The 15,633-nt window shown below is 46.2% G+C and overlaps 1 protein-coding gene across 1 annotated transcript in view; it reads right to left on the reverse strand.

The window, feature by feature from the left end:
• The window catches only part of ASIC2 (acid sensing ion channel subunit 2), a 1,220,661-nt gene that overhangs the window by 829,124 nt on the left and 375,904 nt on the right, over window positions 1-15,633 (reverse strand). The gene's annotated exons all lie outside the window — the stretch shown is intronic.

The following is a 15,633-nucleotide window of genomic DNA, read 5'->3' on the forward strand; positions in this document are numbered from 1 at the left end:
TCAGTGAAAGTGACAGTCGCTCTGTTGTGTTCGGCTCTTTGCAATCCCATGGACTATACAGTCCATGGGATTCTCTAGGCCAGAATACTGGAGTGGGTAGCTTTTCCCTGCTCCAGGGGATCTTCCCAACCCAGGGATCAAACCCAGGTCTCCCGCATTGCAGGCGGATTCTTTACCCACAAGGGAAGCCCAAGATTACTGGAATGGGTAACCTATCCCTTCACCAGCAGATCTTCCTGACCCAGGAATCGAACCAGGGTCTCCTGAATTGCAGGCAGATTCTTTACAAACTGAGCTATGAGGGAAGCCCAGGAGAAATCAAGTGCACCATAGATGCAATGTGCTTGAATCATCCTGAAACCACCCCTCCCCACATACCAGTCTTTGGAAAAATTGTCTTTCATGAAATTGGTCCCTAGTGTCAAAAAGGTTGGGGGCAGCTGCTTATATATAATTGCTTGCATCTGCTAATGGGAGGGGTCTTCATGCTCTAGCAGGCCACCCTCTTAACAAGGGCCCTTCAAGAGGGAGTCCTTGCCCTGCCATCACAGGTGACTCAGACTCAAGACCACTTTCCAAGTGGTCTCTGTGAGGCCCCTTGCACTAGGCGTGAGGTGAAAGGCAGTGATGTCAGCTAACATCTGCATAATACAGGAACAACATGCTTCAAAGACATCTTCTCTCTCTGACATTTCGACCTTGCCCCTTTATACCCTCATCTGGGTGCTGAGCTAATTCATGGTGGCCTTCTCCATCTCTCTTGCATGGGCACCAGAACACTCGACTCTGCGTTGCACATGTATTTTCTCCCCTAGTGGGAGGGGATGGTTCTCAGCCAAGTCTGAAGAAAAGCAACCGTTCACTAAAATGAGGTTGAGCGTTAAGCTCTGTGTCTCTGATTCCTGGTGAAAAGAGTAGAAACTCTGAGCCATTTTGGCTCACTCCTGGTGTTAATACAAGTGTCCTTTCCTCACCAATAATCTATGTTCTACTTATCAGTTAATGTTGATGGTTATAAACTCTAATTATATAGAGACAGACATAAATACACAGAGGCCTAGATGGCTTTGCTTATGATAGTTATCAACTGTCATTAAATAAAAATAAATCCTTGCTTCTATTTACCCTGGAGCAGGCTGCCTGGAGTTGTCCATCCAAGAAGCAGTGTGAAAGCCACTTGGCACCTGTGACTCAGAGCATCTGTCTCTCTGACTTGGGGTTTGAGGAGCACATTTGAAATTCCTGTCTTTTCTGCCCTCCTCCTCATCCGGGACGCCCGCACTCCTCTTGGGTGTGTGTCTCTGCCTAGCTTCAGACTTACTGCATTTCTCCTCTTTAGAGAGGATGTCCCTACCCTTTCTGTCTGGGTGTGTTTCTCTGCTCTGCTTCTGAGCTGGATAAACAAACTGTTCTCCTGTGTGCTTTCCCATACATTGTGCTGTGTCTCTAATAAGAAACTTTGTACCTGTTCTTACAGTTTTTGCCTTCTTCAAACATTCTTGCTTTCAAATAGGGGCAACAGCCAGGGTCACTTAGGCTTCTAGCCTCTAGTGCCTGGTGGCTAGGACTCCTAATTTTCATCCAGGTTGCACGCATACGTGCTAAGTCGCTTCAGTCGTGTCGGACTCTGCGACCCTGTGGACCATAGCTCGCCAGGCTCCTCTGTCCATGGTATTTCCCAGGCAAGAATACTGGAGTGGGGTGCCATGCCCTCCTCCAGGCAATCTTCCTGACCCAGGGATCGAACCTGCATCTCCTGCATTGCAGGCAGATTCTTTACCGCTGAGCCACCAGGGAAGCCCTTTCATCCAGGTTAACCCCGGTTTAATTACTGTGCAGGGAACCAAGATCTCTCATCAGGACTGCTCACTGCTCTCCCTCCGAGATCAGACACGCATGAAGTCTTACTTCCTAGGGACCCAGAGGTTAGTGACAGTGTTTGACCTGTGTTCTTCCTTTCTGAAGCAGGAATGCCTTTGTTCATAGAGTCTTAACCTCAGGAGGCATCCCCTCAGAGGGATACCCTTGTGGCTCAGACAGTAAAGAATCTGCCTGCAATGCAGAAGATCCAGGTTCGATCCTTAGGTTGGGCAGATCTCCTAGAGAAGGGAATGGCAACCCACTCCAGTATTCCTGGAGTTAGTATAAAATGTAAGTGGAAGAAAATATTTGTAAAGCACCTAGACAGTGGCTGGCACAAAGCAGAGCTTGGTCTATGCTCGAGTTGTTGTTGTTACTGTTGTTATCAGTACTTATTATTCATGGACAATGGCTTCCCTAGTGGCTCAGATGGTGAAGAATCCACCTGCAGTGCAAGAGACCTGGGTTCAGTCTCTGGGTCGGGAAGATTCCCTGGAGAAGGCAACCCACTCCAGTATCCTTGCCTGGAAAATCCCATGGACAGGGGAGCCTAGCGGGCTACAGCCCACAAAGAGTCAGACATGATTGAGTAACTAAACAGGTACATGCATTTGTTGACAATAAGGCACTTGCTACAATTCTGGGGGTGGGGGTGGGTTGGTTATAGAAGCTCACTCCACACCAGCTCTTACTACTATTTAACAATGCTAATTTCTTTCCCAGGCATTCCACCACCCTTTCCGGGTTATAAATCTGCCTCTCACCCAGGTAGCCAGCTGCCTCGTGAACAGGAACCAGTTCTCTGTAATCAAGCCTGTGGCGATGGCAATTCCCCATCTCGGCATCTGCTGGGTACCCACAGCTTTATTGCTCTCCTTGGTTAGAACTGAAATACTTTATAGCATTAATGCTTTTCAGATTGAAACCTGTAGACTTGGCTTCTCAATTTTCCCCCTGGGACCAGAACAGAACTTGTCTTCTAGAAGATAAACCAATTGTGAGTCCTCTGTCAAGGCCCTCGACCCTACCGGCTGACTGGGAGAGCACCTTCTGGCATAGAGAAGTGTTAGCTATTGAGGCAGGATTTAGTCACCTGTGGTTGATAGGCCAACAGCGAGAGAGCTCCCTGGGATGGGTCTTGCTAAAAGGGCCAGCAGGGTTCTCATGGTTAGTGCTTACTAGGTGGCTCAGTGGTAGAGAATCTGCCTGCCAATGCAGGAGCTGCAGGTTTGATCCCTGGGTCAGGAAGATCCCCTAGAGGAGGAAATCTCAACTCACTCTAGTGTTCTCGCCTGCAGAATCCCATGGACAGAGACGCCTGGCAGGCTACAGTCAGATACTCTTGAAGCAACTGAGCACCCATGTGCCAGGCACTGAGCCAAGAGCTCTGCCCCAAACAACTCTGGGATCCAGAGTAAGAGTGAAACAACCGTTGAAATAAAAACTATCCACAATCTAAAAGTTGATGGTTATGTTTTTTTATTCAGCTAGAATTTTAGGACTTCAAGTCCAGGAGGCAGCATCTCAGGTCACCCTGAGAGAACTGCTCCAAGGAGCCAAGAGAGCCACCTTGGATATACATAAGTTTTTACAACACAGCGCAGGTGGTCTAATTGTCAAAATATTATTGTTTGTTAAAGGAAAATCAGATATCTCAAGTTAAGGAATTTAGTACTTTTCTATGTATGGGAAGATGCAAGAGTCTGGGCTCAGTGAAATCGTTCCTTTGATAGGCACCTCACCTATCTGAGGCCAGTATCCTCTTTTCACATCCTGAGTTTCCTCAGGGCTCACTATGGGGAGTGGCTGATGGCTGCTAGATGGCAGATATTCTTTCCTTCCTGAGTTTCTTGAGGGCTCACCGGCTCACCATAGCTGTGGGTACAATTACTGATGACTATATGACATTCTTTTTTTTTACTAATATGGCAGGAAATAGTCCATTTCTCACCACCCACCTACTTGGAATGGCAGTCACGGCCTGAGAATTCAGAATAAATACTGACCAGTAGCCCTTCCAGAATATTCTGGGTGAATATCAGTGCCAACAAAGAGGGAATTATCAGCATCCCTCACTATTCCTCAACCGACTGATATGGAAACAGAGGACCAGAGAAGGTCAATAACTCGGCCAAGGTCACCAAGTAAGTGGCAGAGTCAAGTGCGGCCCTGATCTGATCTTGTCTGGTCTGTGCCTGCATCACGGTCCCTCTCATGTGCACAAGTTTCTCTGTCACCCTGTATCTCCTCTCCAGCTCTGTATCTACCTACATAAAGCATCTTGCTTCTATATCAATCTCCCTCCTTTGTAGGGATGTGCTTTGAGCCTGTGCCTGTGGGTAGAAACTGCCGCCAAACCATGGCCCCACAGAACTTTCATTAGTATTTCTCAAGATGCTGCAGAGCTGGTTTTGCCTGAGGGCTGAACTTTTCCAAGTTTCTGGCCCAGGCCTGTGGGGGCTCTTTCCTCCCTCTTTACACAAGCCAGCAAAGAGAGGTGTCAATGAGTTCCTCAGTAGAGATCACTTTCATGCACTCATACCTACCGTTCCTGAAACCTGACTTTAGAAGACAAAGAAGAAAGAGAACTAATGTTTCCTAGATTCCAACAATGTGCCAGGTATTTTATCATGTTGAATTCAAAAATCCATCTCATGTGGGAGGCTTGAGGCAGTGGGTCGGAGGTGCAGGGGGGTCTGGATCAGAGAGGCTGAGGTGCAAGTTCCAGCTTAGACACTTACTAGCCTTGTAGCTTGTAGTCTTTTTTTTTTAAAAAAATACAAACACACACGTGCACACCCTTGCTACTGGACCTCTTACAGAGACCCACTTAACTCCTGCTCACATTTTGGACCTCAGCTCAGATCTCCTTCATTCATTCTGTATTGACAGACCTTCTGCTGTTTGTTCACATTCTTTCATTTGCAAAACTCATCCAGTTAAGAACTGGTTTGTTGTTAATGAGTACTAATGTCTCACCACTCACGCTTGTAGAGTGTGAGTCCCATGGAGACAGACACTGTGTGCAATGTGCTGCTATACTCCCTGGGAGTCAGAAGACTGACTTCTTCACTGGTTCTGCCCTGAACTTGCTGTGCCATTTGAAGGTCTCCTTCTTCCTCTTCTCCTGTCTCATCCATACCTGGGCAGGATCGCCACCAATCCTTGGACTTATGCCAAGGTCACCCCATGGTTTTCTGAGGATTGTTCTTTGAGATACGCCTCCCATGGATTCCCTGTCCTCTTGGATTAAACTATCAAGGGCTGTCCCATTGGTATGAATTTCCTTATAGTGAATATCTATTAAAGACCACTAATGAATTAGGAGCTGTATAGTCATTGAAGTTAATACCATTGTACCCAAGACAAACTAAATTTGCCAGATCGTCAGATGGCTGACTTGGCTGGAGGGACCATGGAGATATCCAGCCCAGGGATGGTACAGGTGGCAGCTCTGTTGGTTTCCTGCCCAACACCCAGTTTCCACTTGTCTTCAACAGAATTCTAATGTTTATGAGGAGAAGTAATGGTTCCAGGCAAAATGTTTACTTTTCCAAACTCCCACTCAGCTAGTGTCACCATGTCATACAATTTTGTTTAATGAGATGTCAACAGAGGTCTGCAAGGTATTCCTGGAAAATGTTCTGCTTTACAGATCTGGGTATGCTCACCGTCTCCAGTGTCACTCCCTCCATGCCATCATCCACGCAGAAGCCTGAGGGATCTTTCCTAAGCATGAAAGTGATCTCATGGCTCCCCTTCAGAGAATCCTGCAGTGGCGCCCATGACCACCACATCAATGTCTGTCGTCCATGAGCTGGTCCTGCTGGCCCCTCTGGCTGACCATCTCTCAACACCAGCCTCATTTTCTATCCTCTCAGTTCAGTTCAGTCGCTCAGTCGTGTCCGACTCTTTGCGACCCCGTGAATTGCAACATGCCAGGCCTCTCTGTCCATCACCAACTCCCGGAGTTCACCCAAACCCATGTCCATCGAGTCGGTGATGCCATCCAACCGTCTCATCCTCTGTTGTCCCCTTCTCCTCCTGCCCCCAATCCTACCCAGCATTAGGGTCTTTTCCAATGAGTCAACTCTTCGCATGAGGTGGCCAAAGTATTGGAATTTCAGCTTCAACATCAGTCCTTCCAATGAACACCCAGGATTGATCTCCTTTAGGATGGACTGGTTGAGGAAGGCTTTCTTATCTCTCCTTGCTATTCTTTGGAACTCTGCATTCAGATGGGAATATCTTTCCTTTTGTCCTTTGCTTTTCGCTTCTATCCTCTAGACACCCTGAATTACACGGGCTCCTCAGAATGATCACACTTCTTCCTCTGGGTCTTTGCCTGTACCTCACTTACACGAATGATTGAACAAATGAGTGATGGATGGATGGATGAAGAAGCTTGTATATGAGTCATGATGGTTTCCAAAACCATTGTCATCATTTATCATCATTCAATGACTTCATCTGTGCCACATGTCGTGGTGAAGGCCGCTGAGAGTACCACTCGGATTCTGGGGGAAAGTTGTGGAGACTTATTCTGGAGCTTATCATCAAGAGCATCATATATAAGGTCCTTGGAAAGGTGGTGGCCAAGGAAAATTCGCCCCTGCCTCCCACTCCACCTGCCCACTGTAGTACATCCATCTGAACAACTGGGCTGCATCCAGAGGCTGATCACTAATCATCTGTGGACCTGGCTCTCTTAAGCACAAATCACTTTTATAACTTGTCCCTTGGAAATCTGAATCCAGTCTGCTGTGAAGCAGAGCAAGGGCTAGTTCCTGGCCTGCTACCTTTGTCTGGAGAAGGAACAGCCAGATTAGATACAAGCTAGGGAAAAAATCACCCACGGCATACCAATTTCCTTTGGACATTATAAAAAATCCTCCCAGGTACCAGGTTTGGAGGTAGTGTGGTAACAAGACATCCAGATGCCACAATTGCCCCTTTCTTCCCCTTGAAGCGGTTCTTGGCACCACTTCTTACAGGAAGCCTTCCATGACTACCTCTTTTCTTCCTATTATCTGACACTGACTCTGTTCTGCTCTATTGACTCTCATTCCCATGGTGGGGCAGGCCACAATGCAGGTCTCTCCTAGATGACAATATCAATTCTCTTACTCTGTAACTCCCTCCCCTGGGAAATAAGAGGACGGTAGGTGGTTTTAGTATGTGTGTCCTCAACATCCCAGTGGCATCACTGCGGAATCACCGAGCTACCTTGTAGGGGAGTCACTCATCTCAAGTCCATCTCCTCCCCCCTCAAATGGAGGTAAATGACTCCTGTTGGGCAGGGATTGAGAAGAGTTTGGAGACCCTCTGTGAGTTCTTGTGAAACAAACTCTTGCCTCAGAAATGGAAGCATGAGGGTAAAAAGGGAAATACTGATGCTGAACACACTGGAACCAGAAACCCAGCAGGGCAGGGCTCTCCTCAAAGCATTCCCGTGATGCCACACCTTGTGCCATGCAGGTGTTTGTTTTCCCAACTTCTGGAAACACCTTCCAGCCAGTTGGTCAGCAGATAGGCATCAATCAATTTTCACACCTTACAGTTACACTTAAAAAAGCCCCTCAAATCCCATTATCCAATGAATGAGTTGGCCTAGAGAGATTTTTGACTATTTCTGAAAATCAGATTCACCTCCTGGGGATAAACACTTGCCACCACTGAGATAATCCAAGAGTTGATTTCCCCACAGATTTCTTCTTCTTCCTCAGCAGACAGCCTGGCATCATAGAGGTTTAGAGCCAGGCAGGTCGAGACTGGAATTCTGGCTTCTTCATCTGTCAGCTGGGTAGCATCAGGCAAGTGACTTAACCTCTCTTGGCCTTCAGGTCCTCAGCTGGAAGATGGGAACCCCTATCATATCTCACAGGGTCAGAGTGGACATTCAGTGAGATAATGTCCAGACAGCATGGTGGATACTCAAGAAGTGTGAGCCCCTCCCTTTGAATCCCCCCAAGCTTTGTCTCTACTGGCTAGCAATTTGTACAGGGCACCGAGGCTACTCTGACATGCTATTCATAAGTCAGCTCATCTTTCTTTTATTTGTCCCCACAGTGTCATTTTTTAAATTTTATTTTTAATTAGAGGATAATTTCTTTACAATATATTGTGATGGTTTCTGCCATACATCAACATGAATCGGCCATGGGTATACATACATCCCTTCTCTCTTGAGCCCTCCTCCCATTTTCCTCCTCACCTCACCCCTTTAGGTTGTCATGGAACACCGGCTTTGGGTTCCCTGCATCATACAGCAAACTCTCACTGGCTATTCTTTTTATATACGGTAATGTATGTGTTTCGATGTTACTCTCTCAAATCATCCCACCTGCTTCTTCCCCCACTGTGTTTACAAGTCTGTTCTCTATGTCTGCCACACCGACATTTTAAGTCAAGCTAATCCTTTCTGTATTCCTTCCAGTGTTAGTGAGGTATATGCACATAGGAGGTGCTCAAAAAATGTAAGAAAGAAAGAAAAAAAGTCTATTTCAATGAGCCACGTATGTCACAATCGCTGAAACTACTTCTGATAAAACAGCCATGCAGCAGGGCCATGCAATCAAAGAAGAAAGCTATTTCCAGGGTAATAAGTAACTACTGGCAGTCATTTTGTAAACACATTTGGCCTCCTAGAGTGTCTGCTTTGAACCTCTTATGGATTGCTGGAATTCTGATGTTACTTAAAAAGCGATCTCCTCTGTCCTGGTGCTATGCTCCAGATGTCCTCTAGATGGCGGTGTTGAACACGGATAAAGCCCTAAAGCCTTCGGAAACTCACAGCAGGGGGTGGGGGCTAGTGGGAAATCTCTTTTTATTATCAAGGCATTAAGAATGAATTTATCATCCTGGCTCAGCAAAAGCCTAGTTATTTGGTAAGAAGCTTTATCCCCAGCTAACGTGCGGCTTAATCAGTTCAGTTACATGCAAAGCCAGCTCAGGCCTTTGTCTCGTGCTTGGAATGAGCAACCTGCCTGGCGAAAGGTTTCGGCTCTCCTGGCTGACAAGCCTAAGGACTTTGGCTTTGACCCGGGATCTCTGCAGAGAGTAGGTGGGGGAGGATGTGGGGGCAGTAGCAGACACAGTAAGTTCTACACTCTGAAGGATGGATTCTCCCGCAGAAGTGGTTTTAATGGAATGATGCTGCTAAGAACAACTAATGTTTATTGAATGCCTCCTGGATGCCAGGCACTATTCAAATGTCTTCCTTTCCCAGCTCATTTAATCTTCACACAACCTTATGAAGCATGACTCTCATTACCTTAGTTTTATAAACAGGAAACGGAGGTCCAGAGATTGAGTAAATCACACAGTGTCCCAACTCTAGGGGTGGCAGAGCGGGTATCTGGGCTCAGGCATGGCTACAGCACCCATCCTCTTACTGCCAGGCCATGCTGCCTTCTCATCAGGGCTCACCCCACGTGGTCAGAGTGTGTGTCAGCTCAGAAGTGAGGCAAATGAGGCAAGCGGAAAAAGCTCAATGCGAACCCATCCCCACCTCTTGGGAAACAGTGCAAAGCACACAACCATCACTCTGGGGCAGGTGATGGAGCAGAGAAACTACTGGTTGTTGGAACAGCCCACAAGATTTAGAGGCACAGAGACCTGAGCTTGAATACAGCCTCAGGGATTTTTGTGGGCAAGTTACTTAATGGTCTGAAATCTCAACAGATTCCAAGTGGAGTGGAGGTGCGGTTCAGTGGCGGTGGGGGAAGCTAGGCAGTTGCAAACCCTCAGGAGACAGGAAGTGAGTGGTGGGCACTACCCACAGAACACAGGTGCCCGGGAATGGCTCAGGCTCTGCTCTAAGGAGTGGGTGCTCTGAGCAGTGCAGGAGGACAAGCAAGCCCTGCTTGGCCATGGAGGCCATTTACCTGACAGTTAAGAGCTTGGGTCCTAGGCAGCCTTGATTTGACTTTTCAGCTTTATCCCTTATCAGCCACGTGGCCCAGGCCAACTTATTTAATGGCTCTGAGCCTCAGTTCTCTCATCTGTGAAATGGGTATAATATAATCATGTATATGAAGGGTTTGCCACAAGTTAAGTAAGGATGGGGGTCCTGAGCAGCAGTATAGGAGAGGAATGATGGTGAGGCCTGGAGGGCTATATAGTCCAATGGGTAGCAAAGAGTTGGATACAACTGAGCACCTAACACTTTCACTTCAAGCCTGTTACCAGGCAGCTACTATGTTCGACTTACCTGGTGTGGAAACTGAGTATCAGAAAATGCTTAAGGGGTTTGGCAAGATCACACAGCAGGAAGAAAGAGAAGAGGCTGTCACAGACCCAAGCCTGCATCACCTTGACTATGATGGGTGGACTAGGCTGACTACCAGGCTGTGGAAACAGCTGTTTGACTCACTGGCAGGTCTAGTTTCCAAAGGAAACTAGAAGACACCAAAGGGGACACCCATCACTGGAGGGGGGTTCCTGGGGGGTTCCATGACTCTAAACCCTGCTCCCTGTTCTATTTCCCAAGCTACCTGTTTTCAGAATTTGCTAGCAGCCACTTCTTCTCATGCTGACCACCTGATAAGGGGCCTGAGGCTCCTCTTCACAGCCTCCATAAATGGCTGTCTTCCTGCTTTGCTCAGGGGTCTGTGTGCACATGTCTTGGAATCTCTTTCTTGAATACTAAAATCAGTATATCTCGGCTATTGGTCTCAGAAGAGACTGAAGACATGATAGGACAACAGAATGGACGGATGAGGGAGGCAGGCAGGTAGGGGCTGGGGCCAGGGAGACAGTCCCCTCCTTTGAGCCCTCAACAAAAGTGGAGCTTTGCCGAAGACTCCTTGGTAAAGGTGATACATAGGCATGATGGTCATTAAACCATAATGTGCAGGCTTTAGGGGAGAACAGCAAGAACACAGGGACCAGTCCAGTCAATGCAAAGTCCCTTCCATTTATAATGCTCCATGAGAAGATTATTCAGTCATTCTAAGTGTGGATCGGAGTCTCTGTGCCATGATATCTCCAGAGGAGCCCTTGGCAGGAACTCAGCAGAAACTTTCCATTTGAGAGACCAGAGCACCAAGAGCATCACTTTACTTGTGAGTGGAACGTGGTACAGCAAGGCACGGGGGTGGGGGCAGTCTGCCATTAGGAGACTAGGGTTTTGTGGGGATGGTCATTAGACCAGTGGTTCAATAGTCACTACAAGTCCTTTCAAATAACTTTACTATGAGAAATTCCCCAAATTGCAGGTTCTAGAGGGAATGATGAATCTCACACGACATCTTTTTAAGAAGATGGCAAGAAGTCAGAGAATATGAAAGATTCTCCCTCTAAAGAAAGAGCATTGGAATTACACAGAGGGTTCCTTGAGGAGGACTCAACACTTGCCACCCCGGTTCACTGAGTTTTGACTAAATGTGTTAGTAATGTCACCATAAGCCTTCCCAGGTGATGCAGATGGTAAAGAATCTGCCTGCAATGTGGGAGACCTGGGTTCAATCCCTGGGCAGGGAAGATCCTCTGGAGAAGGGAATGGCTAACCCACTCCAGTATTCTTGCCTGGAGAATTCCATGGACAGGGGGGCCTGGAGGGCTATATAGTCCAATGGGTAGCAAAGAGTTGGATACAACTGAGCACCTAACACTTTCACTTCAAGCCTGTTACCAGGCAGCTACTATGTTCGACTTACCTGGTGTGGAAACTGAGTATCAGAAAATGCTTAAGGGGTTTGGCAAGATCACACAGCAGGAAGAAAGAGAAGAGGCTGCCACAGACCCAAGCCTGCATCACCTTGACTATGATGGGTGGACTAGGCTGAGTACCAGGCTGTGGAAACAGCTGTTTGACTCACTGGCAAGTCTAAGGGCCATAAATGTGACTCAGAAATGAAAGACCTGAGTCGCTCTTTCTGAGAATCAACAAGGACCCAGAACACTGGATTTCTCAGACCTCTCCTCTCTGGAACTCCCATATATGAAGCAAGCAGAGTAAAGGGCAGGATGGCCTTGAACTCCAAGTTCAGATCAAGATTCCCAGACTTCTAGATGTCAAGAATTAGAACTATGATATGAATAAAAAATTGAAGGTGCATTGGGGACCAACTTTTTATTTTGCACTTAAAAATCTTACTATCTGCTATCACCATCCTTTCGCATAAAAAGGAGATTTTAATACTCACCTAATTAAGAAGCTTTTAATCTCCTAAAAAGAATGGTCCTTTAAATTTAATAAATTCCATTTAATGAAAATTTGCTACTCCATTTTTCCCGTGTTGCTACAGTCAAAGGAAACCTTCATTACTCACTGTCAGCAGTTCTTAGGGATTTTGGCCTCAGGCCACTCTGTCTTGAGTCCTAAACTCTGGGTCATTTTGCTGTAGTGGGAGAGAAAGAGGAGGCCTCGAGGCTGGGGAGAGTTGATGGTTTATCTCCCTTAGGTAGACAAGTCACTGTTCAGGCTCAGCAGAAAATTGGGGCCCGAACTTATCAGACTCCTTTGACATTAACTCAGTCTGAATTTAATGAGATGTGTGAACTGTAGCCTATGGCCAAAGTGGGGACATTTTCCTCTTTGCAAACACATGCTTTCATATGGTAACAGGAACTCACTGAGCAGAGAGTGGCTAATTAGACATCTTTGGAAAACTGGGTTTCTTTGTATGGACGAGACTGATTTGCAGAATGCATCTCACTGCAGGTCAGCTAATGGGCGCTTGCTAGGTGCTCCTGAGGACTCCGGGAGAGGATGGGCCAATGGTGGGGAGCAGGCACAGGTCTCAGACTGTGTTCACAAAAGCAAGTTTCCCCCTTCAGAGACGTACTGTCTCCCTTCGCAGCAATGATTTCCAAAGTTGCCTGGGTGAAAGACCAAGCAGGTTCTGCCAGACCCCAGAGGCCAGGGGCTATTCCCCTCTTCTTGGTGCAGCCTTTGTTACTGGCTAAGTGCTCTCTGCGGACACACAGGACCCATCTGCAGATGAAAGTGTGCACCCAGGGTCCAGCCTGATGTTGGCATCTATAGCAGGATGGGAAATAGGACTTTCAGCGCCCCCTGCAGAGTGAGCTGATAGGAGAATATTCATGGAAAAGGTCAATCAGCAGGGGGTGCTATGTGTTTCAAAGGGATTCATTCCACACACTTATTGGGTCCAAGGAAAAGAAAAAGCCAGTAAACTTTCCCGAGCTTTTAGAAGATTCCACGCTCTGTGACAGGTACCAGGATTCAGAGATAAATGGGACAAAGTCAGAGCCCTCAAAATGGACCTCAACTGGGGATAGGGGTTAAGTGACAAGCATAACAAAAATGCAAGTTTCCCCCTTAAGAGACGTGCATAACAGTGGCGAGATGAAGATGCTACGCAGAGCATGGTGACAACAGAAGCAGTACTGAGCCCCCAGGGGTTACGGGTGTCTCACAGAAGCGATGCTTAATAATGATGTTGCCTGGTCACACCTGTGGCCCGGGCACCCAGATAAGCACTGTTACAACACTGTTTTGTTTAATTCCACCAACAAGAGATTATAATCCACATTTTATAGACACAGAGCAGGCTTTATCTGTGAGATTTAGCAGAGGACTATGGTCCCACATTAAGTGCCTATGTGCGTGCACACACAGACACACACACAGGCATATCTGTATTTACAGCATTGCAGCTGCTTGAGGGGATTCCTCACTCCTATGGGCTCCCTCCAAACTCCTGCACAAAAAGACCTAGTGCTGTGGTCATATGTTTTGATAAAATTTACAAAATAGGGGCTTCCTTGGTGGTCTAGTAGTTAAGAATCTACCTGTCAATGCAGGGGACAAGGGGATTTAATCCTTGTCCTCCATAGCATGAACATCCTTCATGCTACGGAGCAACTAAGCCCATGCTCCACAACTACTAAAGCTCGTGTGCCTAGATCCTGTGCTCTGAAACAAGAGAGGTGACCGCAGTGAGAAGCCCGTGCACTGCATCTAGAGAGCAGCCCCTGCTCCCTGCAACTAGAGAAAGCCCAGCCTCAGCAGTGAAGACCCAGAGCAGCCACAAATAAACAGCTAAATAAATTTTTTTGTTTGTTTTTAATTACAAAATGAACAGATCCGAGGCATGATCAGTTAGGACCACTGTCCCTTCCCACTCTGACTTCTCCTCTCTCACGAGTCCCTTCATGTTGAGGGTGCTGGGTGATTTGGACAATTGTGGTATCTGGCTAGGGGGAGGTTGCATTTTGGATACATCTATTTTAGGTTTAGTGGGATCTATCCATAGGGATTTTAGTCAACTCTGTGTGTAGTTAAGTTACTGCTGGCAACTCTGACATAGTAATAGTTCTCAAGAATACACCTGCTCCCCCACCCCCGCCACTCATCATGCCAGCCCACTGGGCATGGTATTGTGAAGTGCAGAGCTGGGTCATACAGGGACATGAATGGGTCCTGCAGCATCCAACGCCCATGTGGGTTGTAGAGGAGAGACAAGGTGTGAAATATACATAGCCAGACCCTGGTGTGTGGAAAATTCTTCCAATTGTTATATAATAAAATAGAGTTTCCACTGATGCCTCAGCAAAACAGACCTTTCCTAAATGTCCATCAACAGGGGAATAGATAAAGAAGATGTGGTATATATATATACAATGGAATGTTACCCAGCCATAAAAAAGGAACAAAACTGTACAATTTGCAGAGATGTGGATGAACCTAGAGTCTGTCATACAGAGTGAAGTAAGTCAGAAAGAGCAAAACAAACCTCTCATATTAATGCATATATGTGGAATCTAGAAAAAGGTACAGATGAAACTATTTGCAAGGCAGAAATAGAGACACAGATGTAGAGAACAACCGTGTGGACACCAAGGGGGTGGGATGGGATGAATCGGGAGACTGGGATTGACGTATGTACACTACTATGTGTGAAGTAGATGGCTGGCAAGGGCCTACTGTATAGCATAAGAAAAGTCAAAGAAAGTACAACTGGTTTGTAGGACATACATTAAATTAACCTTAAAAATGAATTCTAGCATACATTAGGTGGAGACAAATACTGCTTGATTCCACTTATACAAGGTACCTAGAGTAGTGAAATTCCTAGAGTCAGAAAGCACATTGGTAGATGCCAGAGGTCAGGGGGTGGGGAGGTGGAAAAGGGGATGGGGAGTTAGTGTTTAATCAGGACAGAGTTTCAGTTTAAGAAGGTGAAAAACTCAGGAAACGGATGATGGTGAGATTTGCACAACAATGGGAATGTACTAAATGGCACTGACCTATACAGTTAAATATGAAAAAACGAAACAAAACAAGAAAAAAAAAAAAAGCCCAGACCTATCCTCCTTGCAGAAATGTGTTAGTGTGTATATTGATATATTTGTGTCATTATAGACCATCCGCTTCTTTTGTTTTCTGGAGTCTTGCAAAATAGAATACATCAGAATTCTTGACTTTGCAAGGCATCTGCATGTAACAGTCGTGCACACAATGGTACCATCTGTGTTTGATACATCCCAACTCTCAATAATATCATTTTTGATCAACCAGGCAAGACAAAGGGCTTATATTTATATTCACCCTTTAGAAAATTGCATCACAAAATTGTTATCCTATGAAGGTGCAACCACAGAGGATGAAGTCATAAAAGGTAGTAAGAAAGTATTAGAGAGGTGGGTCAAGCAGCTAATTAATAAAAACATTCTTATTTTTCTAGATATTCTGTTTACAATATATGCCAGCTAGTTTTCAATGTAGTCTGTTGTAATGATTTCTCATTTTCATTTTTTCTCATATTTGTACTTAATTTTACATTTGTTCCTTTGTAATTTTTC

Source organism: Giraffa tippelskirchi, chromosome 3 (assembly GCF_054371585.1).
Source record: "Giraffa tippelskirchi isolate mGirTip1 chromosome 3, T2T-mGirTip1v1.2.pri, whole genome shotgun sequence".
Lineage (NCBI taxonomy): Eukaryota > Metazoa > Chordata > Mammalia > Artiodactyla > Giraffidae > Giraffa > Giraffa tippelskirchi.